We start from the raw sequence: 16797 nt of genomic DNA, 5'->3' as shown, positions 1-16797 counted from the left end.
AGTCGGGAGACGATCAAGAGGGACTCTTTCTATTTTTAGTAAGTCAGTGGGTTGGACAGAGGATAAAATGGTCAACTCCCCGGTGCAGACAAAATGAAGAAATATTGATTAATCATGGAGTTACGCTTATTTGATTATTAATAAAGTAATAACTTTATTAATAAATTTTATTATGAGGCCATTTAATGTTATATTATAAGTTATTATTATTTTATAAAGAAAGGGTCATGTTCTTCATTTAAAGGGGGCCATTTATTCAATTATGGGGGTCCAATATTAATTAAATGTTAAAAGATTTCCTAAGTATGAAATGAAATAACATTTTAAACGTTATTTAAATGCTTTTCCTTGGAAATCGAACTTATGAGGAGTATATAAGTCTTCAAACCAAAATCGATTTCATTATATTGAGCATTTGTTTTGATGAAATTGTATGAGAGGAGGAAGCCAAGGGTTCATTCTTCGAGCCATTGGAAGTGGTGAGATATCCATTGAATTTGGCATTTGAGAGAGCTTCATCCAGAAATTCTATTTGGGCTTAAAGGTGAAGAATTTTTACCTAGGGTTTGAAGATTATTGAAGGACCATCAAGTGCAGACCTGAAGATTCTGTTGATATGTGGTGACTGATCAGCAAAGTACTGTACACCGACATTGTAATAAAACCCTAAAATGGCCAACTTTGTTTGTTGCCCTAAAAACGCATGTTATAAGCGGCTGGGATGCTTAAGGCATTAAAAATGTTGATGTGTTGTTTTTGCTGGATAATAAGAAAGATTGGATGGCTGTGTATGGTGGACGTAACCCATTCTGGGTGAACCATGTTAAATCTTTGTGTTATCTGTGTCCTGTTTTATTTCTTTATCTTTTGTATTTAAATCTACATATAATTGTTAGTTCATATTTGCTTCGGATCTGCTTGAAACCCTAACAGATTCATCATTGGCAGCCATTAACTATCAGATTTCAAGCTTTGTGTTGGCTGCTACAGTGACACGTGAACGGTACCCATGCTATAGTAAAATGCTACAGTATTTCGCACTTTGTAACTCCACCTTCTAGCTATGAAATTCCCAAATGATGATGCCGAATCGTCCTCCAATCCTTGGCGCCGCCTCCTTTGGTTTTTAATAATTTTTCAGAAACTCTTAACCCCAAAATCGTACCATATGAAGGTGTGAGGGTATGGCTGGTAGTGAACAGCCAAAAAAATAAATATGTATGGCCCTCTACAATCAGCAATTAAATTTTGTTTTCAGTCAATGCAATCTGCTCAAACAATCGTCCTTAATCTGACAATAACATCTAAAATTTATTCCTCCAGTCAGCCCAATAATGACTCTTGAATGAAGCCAACTCCACAAGTAATATCAGGTGAGTATTTCACACCCTCTGACTGCTGCTACAATGAAGATGCTATGCTCTCCAATGCCGACAAGCTCAGATTTCTGCAGAAACCCTTGGTTTCTCACAAACCTCAATGCTCCAGAGAAGAAATTATCAAATCAACAACATCATAACATTATTGCAAAATAATATTCTTACAGAAGATTATTGAAGGACTATCAAGTGCAGACCTGAAGATTCATCATTGGCAGCCATTAGCAATCAGATTTCAAGCTGTGTTGGCTGCTACAGTGACATGTGAACAATACCCGCGCTACAATGATTGCTACAGTGACGTGCTTGGTTGGTGTTGTTTCATCGACATTATTAGAGGGTTTCTATCGCTGTGAACATTCCCAGAATTTGCCAGTATGCTGATATGAAGTTTGCTGAGAAACATTTTCCAGATTGCTGGTTACATTTCCAGAATTTGCCATGATACAGTTTCAGACCTGCAATGATAGATATCGATCTCTGGGTACATTTGTATTGTTTTGCAAAAGAATATTAATCTGATTTGAGTCTTTATTGTATCTGAGGAAATTGTAATCAGATTTGAGACTGTTATTTGATTATTGATGCATTATTATATTTTATAATTGGTAAATGCTATTTGCATTTATAAATATTGCTTGGCATCTCAACAAATCAAATCAAACAAGCAAGGATTTGGTAAACCCAAAGTAATCAAACAAGGCAGAAAATTTGTGTTCGCAAGAGTCCACCTAGGGTGGGTTCTTACAAATGGCCTTCAAAAAATATCACCCAAGTTTGATTGGGCATAAAAATGATCTTCAAAATAATGTTCAGCTCCAATGGTGTCAAAAGACACTTCACAAAATAATTGCCTAGCTGGAAAAAATCGACCGACTTAGCCACTTAACCATCACTATCAGCAAATATAATAATATTATAATGCTGGCCAACCTCCTTTTAAACTTGTTTTCACCTTGAGTTTTCACCACACAAGCAATGTGGGATAAAACTTTGCTTTTTATACTTGCTTGGGGAAAATCGATTTGCTTCTAGAAAGTGTTAATCATTAAATGATCATTGCAAATCATCAATTAATTGTTTTTTGATTCTTAAATAATTGCCGACCTTTGCAAAAAACAATTAAATTTGGGGCCCGTAGTTCACTTTTGGCTCTTGGGGGAAAATCACCCCACATTTGGATTAAAAATCCAAATAAAACTTATGGAAATTATTAAAATTGCATTTGGGGGAAAATTGCCCCTCATTGGGATAAATATCCCTATCAAAATTCATCATATTTGCACAAAAATGTCTCCAAGGGAAAATCGCCATCCATTTGGAATCAAAATTCCAACTTCATTTTGTCATTAAGTTAAAAAAAAATCACTCTGGGGAAAATCGACCCCTATCTGGATAATTATCTAGATCAAATTTCATCTAAATTGCTGCTTGAGGAAATTCACCCTAAATTAGGAACAGGTATCCGCGTAAAAATCCTTAAAATTTGATCATTAACTGCCTTGATGGAAAATCGATCTGCATCAGGAACATGAATTTTATCCGCATTAAAGTCATCTGCACTCCTAGGAAAAAACGTGGGTCATTAGGAGGATTTCCCAACATTTAGTTAAATTTGCCTTCTTGGTGGAAAATCGCCCTCCATTAGGAATCTGAATGGGGGAAAAAATAGGTCCATCAGAAATCTGGTGGAAATTCTTTTTCCATCAGGATTTTGAGTGGGGGAAAATCACGGGTCATTAGAAATGCGGGGGAAAAGCACCTCCCATTAGGAATTTTGACCTTTAGACCCTCTATGCATAAGAAAATTCCTCAAACAAGTAGCAAGTTTGCCCAAGGTGGATAAAAAATTGGCTAAGTATTGATGGATGTAAAAAATTCAAATCAAGGCATGAAGTTTGCCAATAAGAGAAGGTTCTAGAAGAAAGCACAAGAGATCGCAAAAGAAGGTTCGACTTAAGGTTCAAAACAAAGCAACATTAATCGTTTGGGGAATTAATCGGCAAAACAAAAGTATAAGATTTTTGGAAAAATTGGATTTGCAAAGAAACATAAAAAATTGTAGAAAAACAATTAAAAACTACTTTTTAATATTTAAGGGCATTTCCATAGTATAGGGATATTGTAAGCCAATAAAATAAAGAGTCCAACACATGAATTATAGAAAATAGATTTTCGTTATATAAATTCATATCACTGAGTAGTACATTGCACAAAGTATACCACAACATAAATAATAATTGGATGTTTATAGTTGTCAAAATGTCAATAACAATATAGTTTGACTCTGTACAAAGTCAACCTATAAACTAAGTACAAAGTTCCAAGAAAACAAATGTAGCCAATAATATGCTAGAGGGCAGCAGGCCTTGATGATGAAGTTCCTAGGTTAGAGTTTGTCCTAATTCATTCATCCCATTCAGTATCCATGTTGGCCATCCCCATGATCTCAAAATCCTCAAGCTGAAGCGAACTAACATCATCATCAACACCAGTCCACTTAGACTTTGGATCTATCTCGTCGAGGTCAATTGGCTTGTCTTCCTCAATAGTTTCTGTTTTAAAAGCCTAGGTATAAATTAGTTTTTACCTTACAAGAGAGAAACACAATGAATAAAGTTTCAATTAATTGCAAGTATATTTTAATATTCTTACCTTGAACTTTCTTTAGCTTCAAGTGGAGGTTGTGGTGAACAAACACCAAGTCATTCATCTGTTATTGTGATAGGCGGTTGCGTTTCTTGGAATGTATGTGTTCAAAAACACTCCAATTATGCTCACAAGTGGATGAGCTGCATGGTTGGGACAAAATGTGTACCGCTATCCATCTAAAATTTGGTAATTTGTCACCAAAACAAGACCACTATTGAGCTGAAAAACACATTATATGCAGATAATATTGTTAGAATATCCTAAAATCTTAACAAATTTAATGACCATCTTGGCAAAATAAAGAGACTGTCAAAAGTTTTTTGCCTTCCATGGCTGCCCTAGAAGAGAGAAATCTCTTAGCTTGCTTGTACATTTCCAACTCTGACAGAGCTGCATTAAATTTATCCCGATAGGGAAACATTTTGTCCATGCACTTGAAAAAGCCTTTTTTGATCTCTACATCAATTTCCATGGACGGAGTCTTGTAGAATAATGATGGACTGAGAAAGTATCTTGCAGCATGGAGAGGAGTGTGCATCTGTCCATCCCATCTCCTATCAATTATGTCCCACAACGACATATACCTTTCCTTGTTATTTGCCAGCTTACTCATCACCTCCTTGGCTCTATCCATGGCCTCATACAAATATCACATTGGGGATTTTTCCCCATCCACTAGTCTCAAGACTTTTACTAGATGCTCTGAAAATTCTTCAATTTGTTCAATTGACTCCCAAAAACTGGTAGAATACATGTACTCTTCCGTTGCTATGCTATTCAAATGATTTATGAAACCAAACTCCATCCATTCAACTGAAACAAACATTTGCTGCAAATTATTTTTTTGCTCACATAGTTTTTGTAATGCAAGGAAGTGTGTTGCAAATCTTGTCCGCTCTGGTCAAACTAACTCCTTGCCTCCTATGAAAGAGCACATTATAGCCAAAATCCTTGTGTGATTATAAATAAATTTGGTAACCTTGTGAGCCTTCTACAATGCCTCCTTCACCCATTCAATTTTTTCATTGTCCTCTAGAGTTAGATCAAGGCAATGTGTTGCACATGGTGTTAAAAACATAGAGGGGTATTTATCTTTCAATAGTCTCCCAACAACTAAACAAGCAACAACATTGTTTGCGATAAATTGAACCACATTTTGTGGCCCTACTTCCATAACTACAATGTCATACATCTTGAACAATGCATCTACGGATTTGATTATATCAAATGCATCCACGAATTTCAAAAAAGTAGTGCCAATCTCACAAGAGACAAGGAAGTTAATAAGGGTTCGGTTCCTTCTATCTGTGCATCCATTTGACATAATGCTGCAACAATTGATAGCCCACCGTGACCGATGCTCTTTAACAACATCTTCAACATCCCGTAGTGCATCTTTGAGCATACCAACGCTCATTGACTCATAAGATGGGGCTTTAAACCTTGGACCTGTAGATGCAATAGCATCTACCATAGGTTGCCAATATGGAAATCTACAAGCATTGAATGCCATGCTAGAGTTGTACCAAAAATTACCAATTGCTTTCTTTGCTTGTTCACGGATGGTTTTCCTCCATCCCGTACTCTCCAAAGTTGTTTGTGATCTTGGTGTAGTACGAGGTTGGAAGAAATCATGAATGTTTCCTCCACCTGTGTTTGGTCCATGTGCTGTAGAAGGTGCTGTCCCATATTCCCTGAAATCCTCATCTTCACCACCCTCTTCACCCAAATGGTTCCTCCTAGCATCTGTAGAACTAGAACCTATTTCAACCCCGGTTTTCGCCTTTTTGGCCTTACTCTGACTAATCCCATCAAGAGATTGCTTTGCTTGATATGAGACATCTGTAGGGCATTCTTTGCATATCTCAGTATTATTTCCTTGTTCTTTTGACAAATGCCATTTGAAACGATAATTGCCACCATTGATATCATTTAGACACCAATTGCATTTAATCTTCGTTCTACTGGCAAGTGGTGTGCAATGTGTCCAGGCAAAGTCTTTTTGGCATGGCATTGTGATCAAGAATCAGATCTGCAAAACTATTTTAATTCAGTCTTTCAGCATTCTAATGTTATAGTTGTGTGTTCATAAGGGATGCTAACCATTTCAATAGATAGTTTTAAACATATGCATGAAGTTTATGTAATAAACCAAGTCCCTCATGATACCAATTATCTTTTTCTCTGGCAGTAAGGCTTCAGACTTGATTATTTCCAAGTGAATGCATGAATATGTGCAAGAAAGGGGAAGTATGTACAAGGGATGTAACCTTTTTTTGGATATGATTTACATGTAAACTGAGGTATATTTCTTACAAACATATGCTAAGACCAAGCATGCAAATTGTTACCATGTAAAGCAGATTCATATTGATTTAGAAGACAAATTTCCATATTGAAAGCTTACAGTTAAAATAAATGTGTTCTCATGGAATGGCATTTAGTAGAGATGACATCAAATATTATCACTGTATTTTCAATATGTTCTTCAGTTCATCAGGAATGCAGAAGAAAACACTTTAAGAAGAATATTATCACTGTATTTTCAATATGTTCTTTAGTTCATCAGGAATGCAGAAGAAAACATTCTTAAAGTGTTTTCTTCTCCTGATGAACTAAAGTACGTATTGAAAATACAATGATAAGATTGATGTCATCTCTACTAAATGCCATTCCATGAGAATTTGATTTCTGTTCAAATAGGAGAATTTGTGAGAGATTAAAAATTTAAAATTCATTTTCACTTTGTTCTCTCCTTCATTTTGAACAAGAAAGAAGTACTAGAAGTGCTTTAAGAATTGATTGCAGTTTAAATTTTTTTAAAAATTGATTGCAGTTTAAAAAAATTGCAGTTATTAATATAGAAGAGTTTCTGAATTTATGAAAGAGTTTTAACTTTTAAGTATTGTTTACTTTCTTTTGCCTATATTTTATTGAAGATGCAAAATTAAAAAAGCTTTATGGTGTTCTAGATACTTGAATTGTTTAAAAATTTATTTGAGAAACTTCTAAATGGTTAAAAATCTGTGTAAAAATTTGGATGCTAGTTTAAAACTTCTAAATCAAGGTGTCAAAGGTTTTTCAATCTTGATCCCAATTTCCTTGTATAGCAAAGACAACAAAGCAAAAAAATGCTCTAAATACTTGAAATACAGCTGATACTTTATCTACATAATTTCAAACTAGCAGAATGCATGAATAACACATTTAACTATTGTAAAAAACGATAGCATTGGAGGTGTAAAACGAATGAAATGCCTAAAACACAGAATGCGTTGGGAAATAAAGAAAAGAAAGAGTGGGTGGGGAAATACTTGGGAAATTACGACTGCTGCGCTGCGCTGCCCTTGGCTGCTGCTCTGTCGCTGGCTTCTGCTCTGCCCACATTGGCTTCTAATCTTTCTCAGTTTGCAACGAAGCCCCTACTGTCGGATGATCTGTAGAGTTGTGGCCGTGTGACGTGATTTATTAAGTTTTTGCAGCGTTCTTTTCATTTTTGTGGCGTTTTTTTCTTCGTTTTCACGCTCTATTAAAGTGTTTCAGGGTTTCGTGTTTTTTTTTCCCGATTCCATCATGATTTTTTCATGCAATAAATTGTTGAAAATTGTTGACAATTTTCAATGCGATTTTTGGGGAATGAATCGTCGTACCTGCCGATTCCCGATTGTTGTTGTGTAGCTAGGTCGGATCCCTTCTAGGGCCGACCTAGTGCACAAAATGCCAAGTGACCTATCGGCCTTGGCATTTGAATATCTTAGTTGTATGAGTTCAATTTGGGGCAGGCCCTATTTGGGCGAACCACTTGTGATTAAGTTAATTGTAACTTGTGATTAAGTTAATTGTAACTTGCAACTAAGGGAGACTCATGTGTAACTTGTAATATATAGGTTTGACCCTATCCTTGGTGCCAAAAGTATATGGCCGACTTGAGGTCTATTAGGAAGTATTGATTCATATATATGCAAGGTCATGATTGCATCAATGACATGAATTCAAGAACATGAAGGACATGTAATGTGCTCGGGGGTGACGATAAGAGCTTATCGTCTATATGGTTAGGAAGGCAACGAATCTGATGTTTGTTTGTGGTTAGTGAGCACTACCATAAAATCATGGTATTAGAGCGGGTTCCTTCTATAGAGCCTAACCGCTTGAAGGTAGATCCTGTGCTTTTGTGAGGGATCTGAAAACGGAGTTTCATAGTTTGGATTATGTGCATGTCTGGCATGCTTTTTGGGGTTACTGGGGCGGTGTGCGACTTGGGAGTACAAAATTGCCGTCTGAAATTTTGACCCCAAGGCTTTCGCTAGGGTTGGAAACTACCATGGAAGATCTAGCTGTTGATAAGATTGTTAACAATGGCGTGGGCCTCGTTCTGTCGGAGCGTGCTGCGGAACTTTATTATGCATTGCACTTGTATTTGTCTTGGGTGGGGATCGATGGAGTGAAGGTCGACGTTATTCATATTTTGGAGTTGCTGAGTGAGGGCCTTGGCGGGCGGGTGGAACTGGCTAAGGCTTATTGTAATGGGTTGAGGGAGTCCATGAGGAAGTACTTCAAGGTAAATGGAGTGATTGCCAGTATGGAGCACTGCAACGACTTTGTGTATCTGGGCACTGAGCAGATCACCCTTGGCTGTGTTGGACGAATCAGAGATTGCATTCAAGGAAGGAAGATTGCTTGCACTTCTTCGCAGAGGAAGAATCAACATTCAGGGGAAGTCTGACATATCGTCAGAAGTAACCTTGGACGAGGAGGTCAGAAGATTGATTTCAACTTCAGAGGGAGCTTGTTGCTTCAGCTTTAGAGGAAGCCTGGCATTTCAGCTTTAGAGGGAGCTTGAGGAAGCCTAACATTTCAGCTTTAGAGGGAGCTTGACTTTTCAGCTTCAGAGAGAGCCTGACATTTCAGCTTCAGAGGGAGCCACGTCATCATGAAAATTTTGTTAACGAGTTCTTCTCTGTGAGGGAGAAGTTCGAGGTGCAATCCCTTGTTAATGAGTTCTTCTCTGTGAGGGAGAAGTTCGAGGTGCAATCCCTTGTTAATGCATTCTTCTCTGCAAGAAGTTTGAGGTAAAAGCCCTCATTCCACCCTCTGCGAGTAGGCATGGTGGAGATGCATTCTTCTCTGGGAGAAGTTTGAGGTTAGAGCCCTCGTTCCACCCTCTGCGAGTAGGCATGGTGGAGATGCATTCTTCTCTGGGAGAAGTCTGAGGTTAGAGCCCTTGTTCCACCATTTGCGAGTAGGCATGGTGGAGCCACCCTCTGCGAGTAGGCATGGTGGTAATGCACCCTTCTCTAGGAGAAGGTTGAGGTGAAAGCCCTCTTCCACCCTTTGCGAGTAGGCATGGTGAGCCCACCCTCTGCGAGTAGGTATGGTGGGTTTCATAGAAGAAATTCCATGATGTGCTTGTTCACCCTCTGGGAGTAGCTATGGTGAACGTATTATTAATGGGAGTAGCCATGGTGGTAGTCACTGTGACTTGGTTATTCAGAAGGAATCCTCCCTAGTTAAGAGGGAGTGTTGTAGTGTAGCTAGGTTGGATCCCTTCTAGGGCTGACCTAGTGCACAAAATGCCAAGTGACCTGTCGCCTTGGCATTTGAATATCTCAGTTGTATGAGTGGGCAGGCCCTATTTGGGCGAACCACTTGTGTGTAACTTGTGATTAAGTTAATTGTAACTTACAACTAAGGGAGACTCATATGTAACTTGTAATATATAGGTCTGACCCTATCCTTGGCGCCAAAAGTATATGGCCAACTTGAGGTCTATTAGGAAGTTTTGATTCATATATATGCAAGGTCATGATTGCATCAATGACATGAATTCAAGAACATGAAGGACATGTAGTGTGCTCGGGGGTGACGAGAAGAGCTTATCGTCTATGGTTGGGAAGGCAACAACTCTGATGTTTGCTTGTGGTTAACGAGCACTACAATAAAATCAACATTGATTAATTGGGTATAATCTTTTTTTTTCCAGACTATTGCTTCTTTGGTTCAAAACAAGACTAGATTCGTTTCCAATTAAACACAGAGAAAAACAATAAAAGAGTTTGACCTCTCAATAAAATGAGCATTGGCATTTCATACACTCACAAATCGCTTTTCAAGGCAGAAAGTTGAAGCTTAGGAAACAATTTTTTCCTAAACTCAAAGCAAATTTAGAAGTAAATTGTAGGTACAAGGCAACTTCTAGGAGAATTTCAGGTCAATTTCACACTTGGAGACAAAGTGTAAAGCAATATCTTAAAACAATTTAAGGAATTTCATTGAGATTCTTAGGTTTACTAAGGATTGAAGGTAGATTTTCATTCAGAATTCCAATTTCTTTCAGACTTCAAGACAACTTTCAGTCTGAAAGTTTTCTAATTTTCCAAACTTGCAAGAGAACTTTCATTTCAGATTCTTCAAATTTAACTGAAGATCATCTTGCTTTTTATGCTTTTGTACAAATTTGGAGGCAAAAATTTCATAATCAGACTTAATTTTAATTTTCAAAATTTCATTAAGTCTGATTTTAGTTACAATTTCTAGAATTTCATAAGAAGTTAAATCAGAATTATCTTTAGAAATTCCATCAAACTTTGCACTCCAGGCTGGAAGCAGACATCAAACCCCCTTTTTTTTAACTTAAAATTTTTTCATGTTTTTCAGGGGGTAGATGTCGACTCAAGGAGGGATTTCTAGAAAGGTGTAGATGAAGTTCAATAACAAAGGACCACAACTAGAGTCCAAGATTGTGACAAAACGGAAGAAGGTTTGGAGATACCAACCATGACCATGTGGATCTCGAAGAGTTCAAGAAAATAATGTACGCGCTTGATGAATGTTTTCCTTCACCCTTAACACGTAGAATGATGAGAAATGGAATCGTCGAACCAGCAGGATCTCCTCTAGCTATGCAATGCTACGAGCTGATAGAAGGATGTGCCAAACATTACAACATCCAAGAGAGACAAGTTGTGGCACCTGATGGCAGAGTGTTGGCCTACCTTGGAGAAATGGCAATCAAAGAAGCATTCGACAGTTCAGATTACCATTCCACCATATACAAGACCAAAGAGGAGACCTTGAGAATTTTTGAAGCAAAACCTGACTCTTGTGCTGTAGTAATCAACAACTAGTGGTTGCAAAAGCCAAGGGTTCATTATACCAAAATGCCTAAGAAACTTTTCCAGATAGATTTCAAAGAAGAGTATGGAGACCTCATCTTATTGCTAAATACAATCACGGGAAGCCCTCAAGCCTCCCCATTCGAGCCTTGGATGCTTTACTTCATTGATGAGGTCACTTCCGGTGTTAAGATGATAAATTGGGCAAAAGTAATTAGTAATAGCATAGATGAGAAGCTGAGAAACATGGAGTACACAGTCTTTTTACATGAGTTCCTACATTTACATGTTGGCAAGATGTTATAGATATAAGGGATTGATTTGCAAAGGTGTTGTGGGAAACAAGAATGGTCAATTCAAAGCATATGAATGCTATCCGCAATTGCATATATAGGAGAAATCCCATTTCAAAAAAGTCAATAATGTATTCCAAATGTACATCACCAAGATGTTTCAAGGAGGCACTCATCAACGATTGACACAAGAGGCCAAGGATTTCATAGGCAAGTTTGGATCTTGGTATATTCAATTCCCTAGATTCACATACCTGAGGGTCCAAGGATTTATAGGATGCCCATACAAACTTCCAAGATATCTTACAAATAAGATGATATTGCTAGAAGTCATCAGATAGCTGGACACATATGAGAAAATCCAAAGAAGCAAGAAAAAGGCTGAAATTTCTTTTCCCCTTTTCGTTGGAAAGATGTTAGAATCATGTCCATCAGCACAGGCAGTTGATAAGGCAGATTTGGAAATGCAATGGTACCCATTTCCCTTCTATCGATCAAGGTCCAACTTTGATCCCCATCACCATATTGGGATGGTAAACAAAAAAGAAGTATAAACACAAAGTTGATCTTGAGGATTTTTGGGCCAATGCGGCTGATGAGTATGAAACAAGAAAGAGAATGTAGTCCAAGATATTAGTGAGTATGATTCGAACGATTGAGCTTTTCCCCATACCTGACCAATTGGAAGATGATGGAGATTACACCCAACCATGCTATGAAGAAGAAAAAGATAAACCTCTCCCTGCAACAGATTGGTCTGAACTTGAGCTTTTAGATTTGGATAAATTGATGAGGCCAGTCATTAAATACACTAAGTGGTGGGTGGATCAACAGACTCACAAACTGAAGGAGAAGAATATTGCCTTCACCTATGATTTAATAGGAAGCATGGATTCCTGTTCTTCCGATGAGGATGAAGTGACTCACAATGCTAAGAAATCAAAAAGTGGAAATTCTAGGAAAAGGAAGGATACAACAGAGAGTTCACTAAGGACAAGAAGAAAGAGGGACATCAGATGAGGAAATTACACACACGAAGAAGAAAACAAACAATGCATCTTCCTCGACCAACACTTCTTTGGTTGAAGAAGCTGGCTCATCCACATATAGGAACAAAGCTCAAGTTGTAGGCAATCTACAAATTGCGATGGAAATTCCTCCTCCAATTTGTGAAGAACCAAATGAAGAACTAGTCTATTAGCAAGTTTTTCTTAATAACCTTGATAATCCAGTGACAGTAATGGATGAGGAATTGGAGAATATTGAAGTTGATATCTTGGAAGGAGATTTTCAGGAAGGAATGATTTCCACACTCAAGGGAAATGAAGGAAATGAGGAAGGTGATGGTATTGGACAACCAATGATACCGGATTGGTTAATAGAAAGAATGAAAAATAAAGATATTGTAGAAGTCCAATCAGTGGATGATTCAATAGAGTTCTTAGACAGATTGAACTAGCCTGTGGAAAAGAATAAGGCAAAGAAATATTCCTTAATCCATAAAGGTGGCACATGGTCTTGTTCAGTATAGGTGGCCATTCCAAAAGTTGACAAAATAAAAGAGGACATCACTCCCAAAGATAACGAGCTAATGATTGTGGACTTAGGTCATGCTATAAAGGAACAAAAAGACCAGGAGTTAGATGATTTAGTCAAGGCCATGAAGGAAAGGCTATGGAAAGAGGAAGAAAAGGACAAACTCAAAGTGGAGAATGAACAATTGAAGGATTATATTTGACATTTGATAAACCCTATTAGAAGAGAAGAGGCAACAGTCACTTCACCTTTGGCTCTTCCACAAGAATCCGTTGAGAGATTTGAAGGAATGAAGATGGCAGCCAAAGAAGCCAAGGAATCGATTGCAAAAGTTGTAGACAAGGCCATTAAATTTATGGAAGAATCGGCATAGGTCTATGGTCAGATCACTTCATTCATATATAGAATCTAGAGCATGGTTGAGTTTTGGGAAGATTTTTAAACTGTTCAAGAGAAGACAATCCCGTGTTTAAAGGTGCGGAAATGAATCCCTGAACAAGACTTAGTCATTGGAAATGTAATTGATGCTAGGACATCATATGACTTCGGCACATGCTATGATGCCTTGGTGTCTAGAGGAGAAGTCTTGGAGAAGATGAAGATTGATGGTACTAGAATAGAAGAAACAATAAAAGCTGCCTAAGACAAGGTCTTCATCACAATCTCCGATGTGCTTGAGCAAGAAATAGTCCGAGACAAGGACTTGGATGTAGAGAACATGAAAGCCAAAGTTCAGAGCAGTTTCTTCACTACAAATCCAATCCAGAAGCAACATTTTAGCAAGGGATCCTCATTTTTGTCCATTGAGGATGGTTTTCGAAAACTGGAAATAGATTGGATAGCCACTTTTGCGATATGTGAAGATGAGATGGACTTGATGGAATACAAGATCAACATTATACCAAGTGTCCCAATGGAAGAACTCGACCTCGTAGTGAACAGGTTCATTGAATTTGCTGCCAAAGAAAAGGATAAGGGACACCCACTTCTAGAGAAAGCTGGATTTAATACTTGTTTATTTCTCATTGGTCCGTTTTAGATAACTGTTGTAGCTTGCATTAATTAGGGTTTAATTTTTTCATCTTGATTGTTGATCTTAAATTAATTCTAGCCCTTTATTTATTTTGTACTCCTATTTAAGACTCCTCCCTCTCAATTGCAAGGGAGAGATTTAAGAGAAATTGTAGTGATACTTCTTAAGCTAAGTTGCTGGTTCGGGTTCAGACACTGGTTTGGGTTCGAAGAATCAGCTCGACAAAATTTTGCAAAGGGGTTTGGGTTCTTTAGTACAAAAACATGTAATATATATATATATATATATATATTTATGCAGCCTATAAGCATGAATTAAGATTAGCATGTCACATAGCTTCATATAAACAACAAAACCCACATAAACTTGTAATCATAGCATCATGATCATACCATAATAGCATCATATACATCAAGTTTAATATCAAAATGACAAAATATTCAAGTATCATTGTTTCAACTTTCAACAATTTAAACTTAAAGTTTAATCATCAAATGGATTCTCTAATTCATCATCCCCATCCTCCTAATCATTGACATTGACATTAGATGAACCTATGCCAATGCCACTTGCACTTGCACTTGCACTATAAGTTTGCTCGTTAGTAGAGTCATCAAGTCTTAATGCAACAAACTGAGAAGTAGAAGCATCCAAATCAGTATGCTCTGGCTGTATATCCCACATTTTTGTTTCCCCTTGGTTGTAGTCACATTGTTTGTGTGAAAGAAGACGTAGGTTGGAATGCACATATACTAAATTCTCCTCTCTTTCTGATTGCAATCTATTGCGCTTTACTGAGTGGATGAAAGAGTATGTGCTCCAATTTCTTCATGAAGCAGATGAAGTAGCAACCTATGAAGACAAAGTAAACAATTAAAGTTATAAATTTATAAAATTAAAAATTACTAGCAACCTATGAAAACAAAGTAAACTATAAATAAAAGTTAAAAATTGTGATAAATTTTAATTAATTAAAGTTACTTGTGATAAAACTTTAACAGCGAGGGGTTGTAGGTTTTGGAAGCATGTGCCATGGAAGTACCACCAACTATGAGTATCCTTCTTGGATCTATGATGAAGATCATCAACACTGACCGTTTCCATTTGCAAATTCTATGAACTCATTTTGTAATAATATCTCTCATATCATCATCAGGATAGAGTCTAAGGAATGCTGTCTTGTACCCATCTGACACTTCTAAATCTCTCCACGGTGGAAGCCTTCCTGGTTGAGCAAGAAATTGATTGCTATAGTACTTTGGTGTCAAGGCATATGCAAGAAGATGCAAAGGTGTGGTCATCTTATTCCACCTTTCTACAACAATTGCTTCTACGTTGAAGAATTTCTCCTCAAGGTCTTTCTCTCTTGCATTTATGATGCTCTTCATTTTTTCAAGCATTGAGTCAATGCCATCATAAATCTCACCAATGCAAGGCCTATCCATGTCGGTATAGCAAATCATGCTCATGATGGGCTTAGTAAAACTAAGGAGATATGTCACAAGATCCCACCATGACTCTTTCAATATCCGTTCCCTAATTTTTGCTGTCCTCTCACTGCTGCTCTGCTTCCATATAGTCCAATTTGGGCTGATCACCATATTGCAAAGTGCCGCATTAACTTTCACAAGTTGTCTCAAGATGATTGTGTTTGATGCAAAACGGGTCTCAGCAACCTATAATACAAATTAATGCCAAAATTATGAAATTTTTAAAGCCAAACTTTAAAGAAGAATACACAATATAGCTTACACAATGATATTATGAGCAATGAAAATTTAAAAAATCAGAAAATGTAAATTAAATTACTATTTCACATACCTTCAATAGCTCCAAATTTGAAAAGGATCTAAAAATCCCTTGAGACATGTGGTGGTTTGTGATGAACATCTGGATGTCCTCAGCTTCTGCATACACATCTTTGATCCATTTAATTTTATTCCCAATCTTTTGTAGCATAAGATTGAGTGAATGGACCGCACAAGGTGTCCAAAAGATGTGATGATAGCATTCCTCAACCAACAAACCAACAACTCTACAATTTTTTGCATTGCCCATTATGACTTGGACAATATTGCGGGGTCCCACTGACTCAATGGCGGAGATGAAAATATCTACAATAAATTGGCCATCTTTTACTTGGCCCTCACAATCCACAACTTTCAAAAACATTGCCCCTTTAGGGGACACTGCTATGACATTGATCAATTGACGATTTTTAGAATCTTTCCACCCATCTGAAACAATTGATACACCTGTCTCAACCCATGAATCCCTTATGGGTTACAATGCATCTTCAACCACCTTCACCTCTCTGTCCAATAAGGTTCCATGTATCTTCTCATAACCTGGGCCCTTATACCCTTTTGGAGCTTCATCAACACTTTTCAACATTTGCTTCTAGTATGGGGAGCGAACAACATTGAAGGCCAACCCATTTGCATATATGCACCTTCCTACATCTTGGTCAACAATGTCTCTACTCTCATTATGAAATGCGGTTTCTAAAGGCCCCTTTGTTGTTTTGCGTACCAAGGGTGTTTCACTTTGAGGTTTAGCTGTGGAAAAGAAGGGGTGGTTTTCTACTACAATATCGGGATTAGATGGAAGTTGCATTCCCCTTGTTTTTTTGGTGCGGTTTGATTCAATGACAATTGCGGCCTTCTCTCTCTTCTGCTGCCTCATGCTCCCTAATATATTTCATCATTGTCTGATCTGGTATAGGTTTACCATCTTTTCCAGGGCATTTGATGCCTCTTCCCGGTATCCCACACAAATGGCCTACCACC

The 16797-nt window shown here is 37.5% G+C and overlaps 1 protein-coding gene across 13 annotated transcripts in view; it reads left to right on the top strand.

Annotated features, from left to right (window-relative positions):
• The window catches only part of LOC131038301 (DNA (cytosine-5)-methyltransferase DRM2), a 149780-nt gene that overhangs the window by 27003 nt on the left and 105980 nt on the right, over window positions 1-16797 (top strand). For 2 of the 13 annotated variants that reach the window (XM_057970660.1, XM_057970658.1), the window contains exon 2: window positions 6223-6334. The exons of the other annotated variants lie outside the window; for them this stretch is intronic. The gene's annotated coding sequence lies outside the window, so the exon portion shown is untranslated. The remainder of the gene's footprint in view (window positions 1-6222; window positions 6335-16797) is intronic. 13 annotated transcript variants of the gene reach the window in all.

The sequence above is a fragment of the Cryptomeria japonica genome, chromosome 6 (genome assembly GCF_030272615.1).
Source record: "Cryptomeria japonica chromosome 6, Sugi_1.0, whole genome shotgun sequence".
NCBI classification, from domain to species: Eukaryota; Viridiplantae; Streptophyta; class Pinopsida; order Cupressales; family Cupressaceae; genus Cryptomeria; species Cryptomeria japonica.
The sequence above is the reverse complement of the archived record's forward strand: the minus strand, read 5'-3'. Positions and strand labels throughout refer to the sequence as shown.